The 7,375-nt window shown below is 46.9% G+C and overlaps 1 protein-coding gene across 1 annotated transcript in view; it reads left to right on the top strand.

Annotated features, from left to right (window-relative positions):
- The first annotated feature begins 3,330 nt into the window (after positions 1-3,330).
- SETD5 (SET domain containing 5) overlaps positions 3,331-7,375 on the top strand; it is a 71,814-nt gene continuing 67,769 nt past the window's right edge. The window contains exon 1 of the mRNA XM_019504896.1: positions 3,331-3,539. The gene's annotated coding sequence lies outside the window, so the exon portion shown is untranslated. The remainder of the gene's footprint in view (positions 3,540-7,375) is intronic.

The raw sequence follows: 7,375 nt of genomic DNA, 5'->3' as shown, positions 1-7,375 counted from the left end.
CAGTCAGTTTTCGCTTTGGGGGGGGGGGGGGAGGGGGGCCTTTCAGCAAGAGCACAGATACTCCCCTGCAAACACAGGGACATGTAGCTTGACAGAGGCATGCTGGCAGATGTGGCTCCTGAAACTACTTTTAACTGACTTCCAAGTTGAAAAGACCTTTCTTAAATGTGTCTGGCGGTTGACCACTCTGCCGCATCCCTTTGGTGACTGTGATTTGTGCTTAGAGGAGACGGCAGTATAATCCCCTGGCTTTAGCACAGGAGTGGGTCAGGTGTCTGTAACCATGGCTCAGCCTCCTAATTAGCCATGTGGGTCTGAATGAGTTTCTTCACTTTTGTGTTTGACCTTCGCAGACAGAACAAGAGTTGCGCTTCACCAGCCTGCGTGGAGGATTAACATTATGAAGCGCTAGCACGTATCCACATGTCCATGCCCATGTCCTCTCAACACCCATCTTACTGTGAGAGTTCCCTTGATTTCTACCAATTCTCATCCTGTCCCTGCTCACTCAGAGTGACAGAAAACACGGTAACAGTTCTGGCCTGAGCTAAGCATCTCCTTGCCTCCCCTTTACATTGGTACCGTTTGCCTGGACACTTCTTCGTTATGGGTTTTACAGTTCTGTATGTTCAACATCTTGATATTTCCTTCTAGCTTATTTTTGTTGCTCTTACACACCATCCAAAAATGTACAGAATGTTTTTCAGGGCAGGTGGAAGGCAGGTCTTTTGTGCAGAAGACACTGTAATCTGGATACCGCGCAGAAGTTGGAAGCAATGCGCAGGGCAAGGGCCCTGCAGTGGCTGTGCAGTTAATCGGTTTGGGTGGCACATCTCCCATGCTTCCCCAGGTGTTCAGGATCAACCTCGAGGTGCCCAGGCCTGGGTGCAGCACTCCAGCTGGACTCGCTTCAGAGCTGTGTATGGAAGGATTCTTGCCTCCCTGCTTTGTGACACGGCTTTTGCATGCATCCCGACACTATATTGGGATTTTTCGCTACAGCGCCAGTTGTCAAACTCCTGTCTGATTGGCAGGGAAGAAGGAGGGGCAGCGACCCCTGTGTCATTTTTTGGGTTGAGACTGCTCTGGGGGGCACACTGGTGGCCTTCACCCTGCCCATAACAGTTTGCTCACCTCTCTGGAAACAGATCTGCGCTGTTGGTAATTTGGTGTCTCCATCTATGATTCCTTAGTCTCTTAGCGTTCCTTCATCTCAGGTTTCTCTCTCCTGAGCAGAATGTATATTGTGGGGGGAAATAATGTGGAAGTAGTAGATGCCTTTTTCCAAGTTGTCTCTGTTATTTTCACGCATTCAATCTTGAGATCAGTGGTTCTCAACCTTTTTAGACTGAAGGCACCTGTTCATAGGCTTGAGGTACCCTTGGAAAATGCCAACTCTTATTTTTCACTGTTTGTATTTGTTTAATACAGAAAAATAATAGAGCAGTTCTCTTTTTGCAAAGAACTCAGAACGGCCACAACAGGTCAGGACACTATGGATTCCTGTTTGAAACCTCTGGGTTATCTTGTCAATCATGTTTGCACACCTACTCTCTGCAGTGCCCCCGAAAGGGTCTCAAGGAGCCCCAAGATGCTACAGCACCCTGCCCTAGATTCCTCTGTATTATAAAGTATTAGTTACTTTTCATCTTAAGGGTGTAAGCAGCCCCTTCTCCCCCCCAGTTATTCACAGATTATAAATCTGGAAGGAGCCATTGTGCTCATCTAGTTTAATCTGCTGCACAACATCAACCATAGGGTCTGCTCAGAATAATTCCTGTGTAGACTAGAGCAGAGGTGTAAAACAAAACCAAAAAAAATCCGATCTTGCTTTAAAAGTTTCCATTGATGAAGAGTCCATTGCAACCCCGTCCAATTTATACCTGACTTCTTCTAGTCTGAGTGTGTGAGCAAACTGGCTCATTACATAGAGTGAAAACAGCTGTAAATCAGCTGATCTATCATAACTGTCTCTACATCCACTCCATCCCGTGCTCTAGCTTCTATTTACCGTGGGGTAGAGCAGGCCTGCAAAATATTGACTGTTGCATGGCTACTCCTCCACCCCAAACCTGGTATCATCTGTTCATCTTTCCACCCCAAGAATGGGTGCAGTTTCAACATCCTGCCATTGAAGCCACTGGACATTGTAATGTCTTTGTCTAGTAGACTGAAAAGCCCGAGCAATATCTGTTCCACGTTAAGCTAATTTTGTAACCTGTTTTATTAAGCTAAACTGAATGAGCTCCTTCAGTCTCTCCAATTCTTGAATTATCATCATGGCTCTTCTGTGAGTCCTTCCCCAGATATTAACAGCCTCAAGGTGCGGATGCAGCGTTACAGTAGTGGTTGTACCAGTGCACAGTACAGAGGTAAAGCCCCCGTTCTCCTAGTCATTAATCTCTGTTCGTGTCTCCAGTGGTTATGTGCTAGCCCAGTTGGCTGCACTGGAAGCACTAGGATCGGCTCCCTGTCCTCCATGACCCGTAGATCTTCAAAGTTGCTGCTTTCGATGGTAGTTCTTCAGATTGTAACCTAGATGTGGCTATATGTCACCATATTAAAAATGTATTGTTCGCTTGAGCTCAGGTTACTGAGCAGTCCAGAACTGTCTGTGTCAGTGATCTGTTGTCTTTATTATTTATCTGTCCCCCAGTTTTTGTGTTACCAGTAAATTGTCAGCAACGATTTTGTTTTCTTCCATATGTTTGATGAAAATGTTAACCAGCATGGAGCTGATAATTCTAGCAGCAATTCTAGGCATTACTAGATACCCATATGCTCTGATTCCCTCTGTATGGCTGCATTTTAAGACCTTGCCACTTTGCTAGTTTTTAATTCATTTAATATATACCATGTTCATTTTTTATCATTTTAGTTGCTTAATCAAAATGTAGTGTGATACCAAGTCAGATGCCTTGCAGAAGTCTGTCACATTAACATCTTTCTCTTTATAAACCAAACTGATAATCTCATTAAAAAAGATCTTAAGCAAGTTTGACAAAATCTATTTTCCATAAACCCACATTGTTTGGCTTTAATTACAAAGAACTAGAAGATACTATCATTCATTAGTTATCTGCATTAACTGTTTGCTCCCTTCATTTAGATTTTCAGAGATTACTTGGCCAGCAACTGACTCGTACAACACCCAGTGTTCCCTTCCTTCCCCACTTAAAATATATTCATTTATGGAACTCTTTTTGTTCGCAGGCCTTCAGTCAGTTTCAATCCAGTATGAATTCGGTTTCATGACACAGCATCAGGTGCTTTAAAAAAATCCAAATAAGGCTTTCCCTTCATCCTCTGGCTTTTACAGTACTATCAAAAATGTAATAGAATTTGTCTGTCAAGATTTATTTTTACAAATCACAATCTTACCCTCCCACGCTAGTAGCTGTTAATACTTTTTTTTTTCTGTTTTTCAGTCCTCTGCATACTACCTGATGTCCTCGCTGAAATGTACACACTGAGTTTTCATGTCCCCAGATTGGGGGGAGATTTTCTACATCTTAATAACTGCTCTAGAAGATGCTAAGGTTTGTGGTCGTTCGCATTATCTCTGTGAATGAATTCCAGAGTCTTAGGCCAGTGGTTGAGTGTGCTTTCCTACTTTGGGATTGATAGTTCTGTGTTCCCATCAGTTTCTAGTTCATATGCACAGTTACAGTCCTAGAGGTGAGGCAGTCCCTAGGACATAGGCCTCATCCACACACTCAGCTTGCACTGATTTAACTGAAAAGTATTCTTAATTGATCTAGTTGAATTGGTGGGAACCCAGGTGTGGATATATTTAAAAACAGCTTACATCTGGAGAAATCCATTTAGAATAATGGGGGTAACTGTGAAGGTTTCAGTCATTTTCCAAGTGAATCTAACTTGATGTAAGCTACTTGTAAATACGTGGCCCCCTGAACATGCACAAACTTAACTGAGCTGATTTATTAGGCTGACTTTGGCATGATCTCATGCTAGCTGTATTAGTTGACAAGCCTTGTTGCTTCAAGACATGCTGAGGACTAGAGGCTCTGGCTTGGCTGTGTGAGTTAGGAAATCATTATGTTGCTGAGGTGTTACGTTCCGAGCAGGCTGGTATTTTAAACCAGGTAGGGATGTCTTAAGGTTAACATTTTCACCTCTGTGCTCAGTGCCCTAATTAAGCTTGAGCGCTGTAACATGCATCACAGTGCCCATGTACAGCGGCACAGGGCAAAGGTTGGGGCCCAGCCTGCGCGGAGAAGGATTTCTCGTAGCCCAGTGGTTCTCAGCTGGGATGCCGCTGCACTAGGTAGAACTGGCCTGTGCACCGCCTCCTTTGTGAGGCACGTCAGAGCTGACCAGGCAGTGCGGCAGCAGAAGCCGCGTGCCTGCCTTCTTACTGGAAGGTGGCAGGTGGCGCGTTCTCCTGCAGCCACTGCTCAGGCTGGCTCCACTGAGCCTCCTGGAAACAGGCGCGCGAGACGTTTCCATCTGCCCCGCGCACCTCTGTTTCCTGGAGACGCCAGGCAGGATCAGCTTGCAAAGGGCTGCAGCAAGAGCATGCTGCTGCCACAGCTGCTTCCCTATTGCTGTGAATATCTGCCCCTCTGGTAGGCTGTGGTGCCAGCTGTCTACGGGTAGATTTGCTGGTCTGTGAATGAGATCTGATGACTTGGGGCAGGAAACGGTCTTTATGACCTGTACTGTACCCAGAGCAGGGGGGTCCTGGTCAGTTATTGGGGCTGATAGGCTCTACTGCTGTACATGAGTACTACCATGTCATGAGCAGTCCCTCTATACAAGTAGGACAGGCCTCCAGTAAATAGGGGACTCGGTGGTGAGTCCAGAGCCAGCCATGGAAACCAGTCCAGGATCCACACGTCCCACTGCAGACATGGCAAATAGTTCTGGGAAGGAGGAGTGGGTCCTGGTGTGGTCGAGTCACAGCTCTTTCCCTTCCTCGTGCTCATCTCTCTGCCTCAGTAGTGATGCTAGTTTGCTCAGTGATCACCAACTTGCTGCACACGAGGGGTTCTTGTAGAGATGCTTTGTTGGAAAACTTGAGTAGGGAAAGGCCAGTGTAGAGTCCAGCAACAGGAGTCCCTTTCTGTCCAACTTGCGTGTGACCTACTTAAAGCCCTACCTCTCTAGGTTGTGTCCTGGGACACTTCTGGTGCCAATTTCTTAAGCCTTGACTAGGATTTAAGTGTATTTTTAGCAGGTATTATTCTAACTAACACACCCTAGGCTTCAGCTTGGCTGGTTTAGCATGTATTAAAATCTGCGTTACCTTTATAGAACATTAGCTAACAGCATCTACCCCACTCATCTTTGAATCTGAGTCCAGATAAACCAGTACAGTCTTGGTTCAAAGGAGTGCTCTCTGCTGTTCGTGATTTCAACAGTGATGGGCATGCAGGGTACAGAGGATTTCAGCTCTAGGTGTGAGAGCGAGTGGTTGGCAGTAATGGGAAGTCAGGGGTCTCAGTACCATCATGACTGGCTTACAAAGCTGAGGTGTGCCATGCTAAAAGCAAGGTAAAGAGTTTAGATACCACATTCACAGAAACAACGAACTATTTGAGTTGGCCCCATATTAACCGGTTAGATTCTTTGTTGCCTCGTGGTTTTCACACGCACGGTGTGATGAATCCAGTAATCTTTGTGCTGTGCTCTGCTGTCCAGCAGATGCTTCTTGTAACGAGCAGTGCCAGGAGAAGTGGTTCCTTTGAGTCTGGGGGTCTGCAGACCGCTCAACGATATTTTGTTCTGTGCCAGTGTGCTTGATGGGGTGAGCACATCTCCGGGGTAACATTGTTCAGGGTAACTTTAAAGTTCAGCAAATGTGACTGTCCACGAGACCTGCACCTGGAAGTCCGCTAGTAGCATGTTCAGGGAGCAAAGGTTCTGAGCCCACGTCTGCCTTCCCCAGTACTTTTAGCAGCGGCTGATGCTTTTCAGGGGTAGTCCCAAGGAGAGTGCATCGTAGTAATACGTCCTGAGGTGACACAGCCAGACATGATGCTGTAAGAACTGTGTTCAGGAGAAGTAGCTGAGGCCACCTACTCCGAGGCAGCTGAGAGCAGAATTGCAAGTTGTTGCTGCTGCAGGATCCAGGATCTCCAGTGGACAGCGTGGTCCTGCAGAGAATGCCATTAGCAAATTGAGCAGATGCTCTGGCAATTAAGGTACACCCCTTGCATCTTCATTCTCTTCCGCTCTTTGTAGATTCTCATGCCACATGTCCATCGCTGTAGTAGCAGTGCCCTGAGCATCTGGACCAGGGTCTCCAAAGTGTGGCCCGTGGCCAAACATGGCAGCAAGCCCTTTTGATGTGGCCTGGTAGCTCTTTTTTGAACAGTTAAAGCAAAGTGTGGCCTCCAGGCCAAATGCAGTCCTCAGGTCCCTTTGATGCAGTACTGTCCCTTTGAAATGGTTTGTCAGGAGTGAAACTTTGGGACCCTCTGATTGAAACTCATCTGTCACCTGACTTCATCGGTTTACCTTGCTTCACTCTGGCCCAGATTAGGGTTAGGTCTTCAAGTCTGGAGAATATTATCACATGGGCTTAGCATGTAGAGGAGATGAATATCATCTGCTTTCTGGCAGTATTGCAGCCCATAAGATCTCATCATATACATATGGAAGAAGAAGGGTTACAGTACAGACTGTTCTGAGGCTTACTGCTCTGCTTTCTCGGCTGTCCCGTACTGGAGGGACTGGCTGCTGCACAGTGGTTTTGCTAATTCCAAATGGCCTTATATGCAAGCTTTATTGTCACGGTGATGTGGACAGTGGTGGATAAAACCAGCAGTTAGCACTGGCTTCTGTGGCAGGGGAAAGTGAGAGACGACAGTTCAGCCCATGTGTCATCCCTGCATCTGAATCTGTGCTGTGCAGTTGCCCCGGTGCCATTTCTCGGTAGCACAGAAGATTAATTATTCTCTTCTCTGCAGTCCATGTGAAGTGATGGAGAAAGCTTTCTGCAGGGTGCCCTCTGAGCAGGGGAGGGGCCTGCCCCTGTCTGAGGGAAATCAGAGATTGGCTGGAGCCCTGTGCAGATGAGGAAAGACGTGTTGGATTCAAAGGGTTGTCGATAGGATGAGATCAGACTGAGCAGAAGAGAAATCCATACCCCTGAACAGATCTTGTTCTGAGGGAGGAGCCAGGTCTCCCTTCAAGTGTGGTGCAGTTCTTCCGTTCTTTACGTTAACGGTTTGCCTGTCCTCTTTCCCTGCTCTGCAGACCACATGCAGCCCCCAAGACTGCCACTGCCCTCATATCTTCAGCTCCATGCGCTTTCTCCCTCAATTCCTGGCACCTCTTCTCCAGCCATCTCCACCTTGCGCCATTGCCTGCTCCTGCCCCTGGTACCTTCCTCTGGGGGGGGGGGGGG

Source organism: Gavialis gangeticus, unplaced genomic scaffold (genome assembly GCF_001723915.1).
Source record: "Gavialis gangeticus isolate Ggan-Ray unplaced genomic scaffold, GavGan_comp1, whole genome shotgun sequence".
In the NCBI taxonomy this organism is placed as follows: domain Eukaryota; kingdom Metazoa; phylum Chordata; order Crocodylia; family Gavialidae; genus Gavialis; species Gavialis gangeticus.
This window is presented reverse-complemented; position numbering and strand designations above follow the sequence as displayed.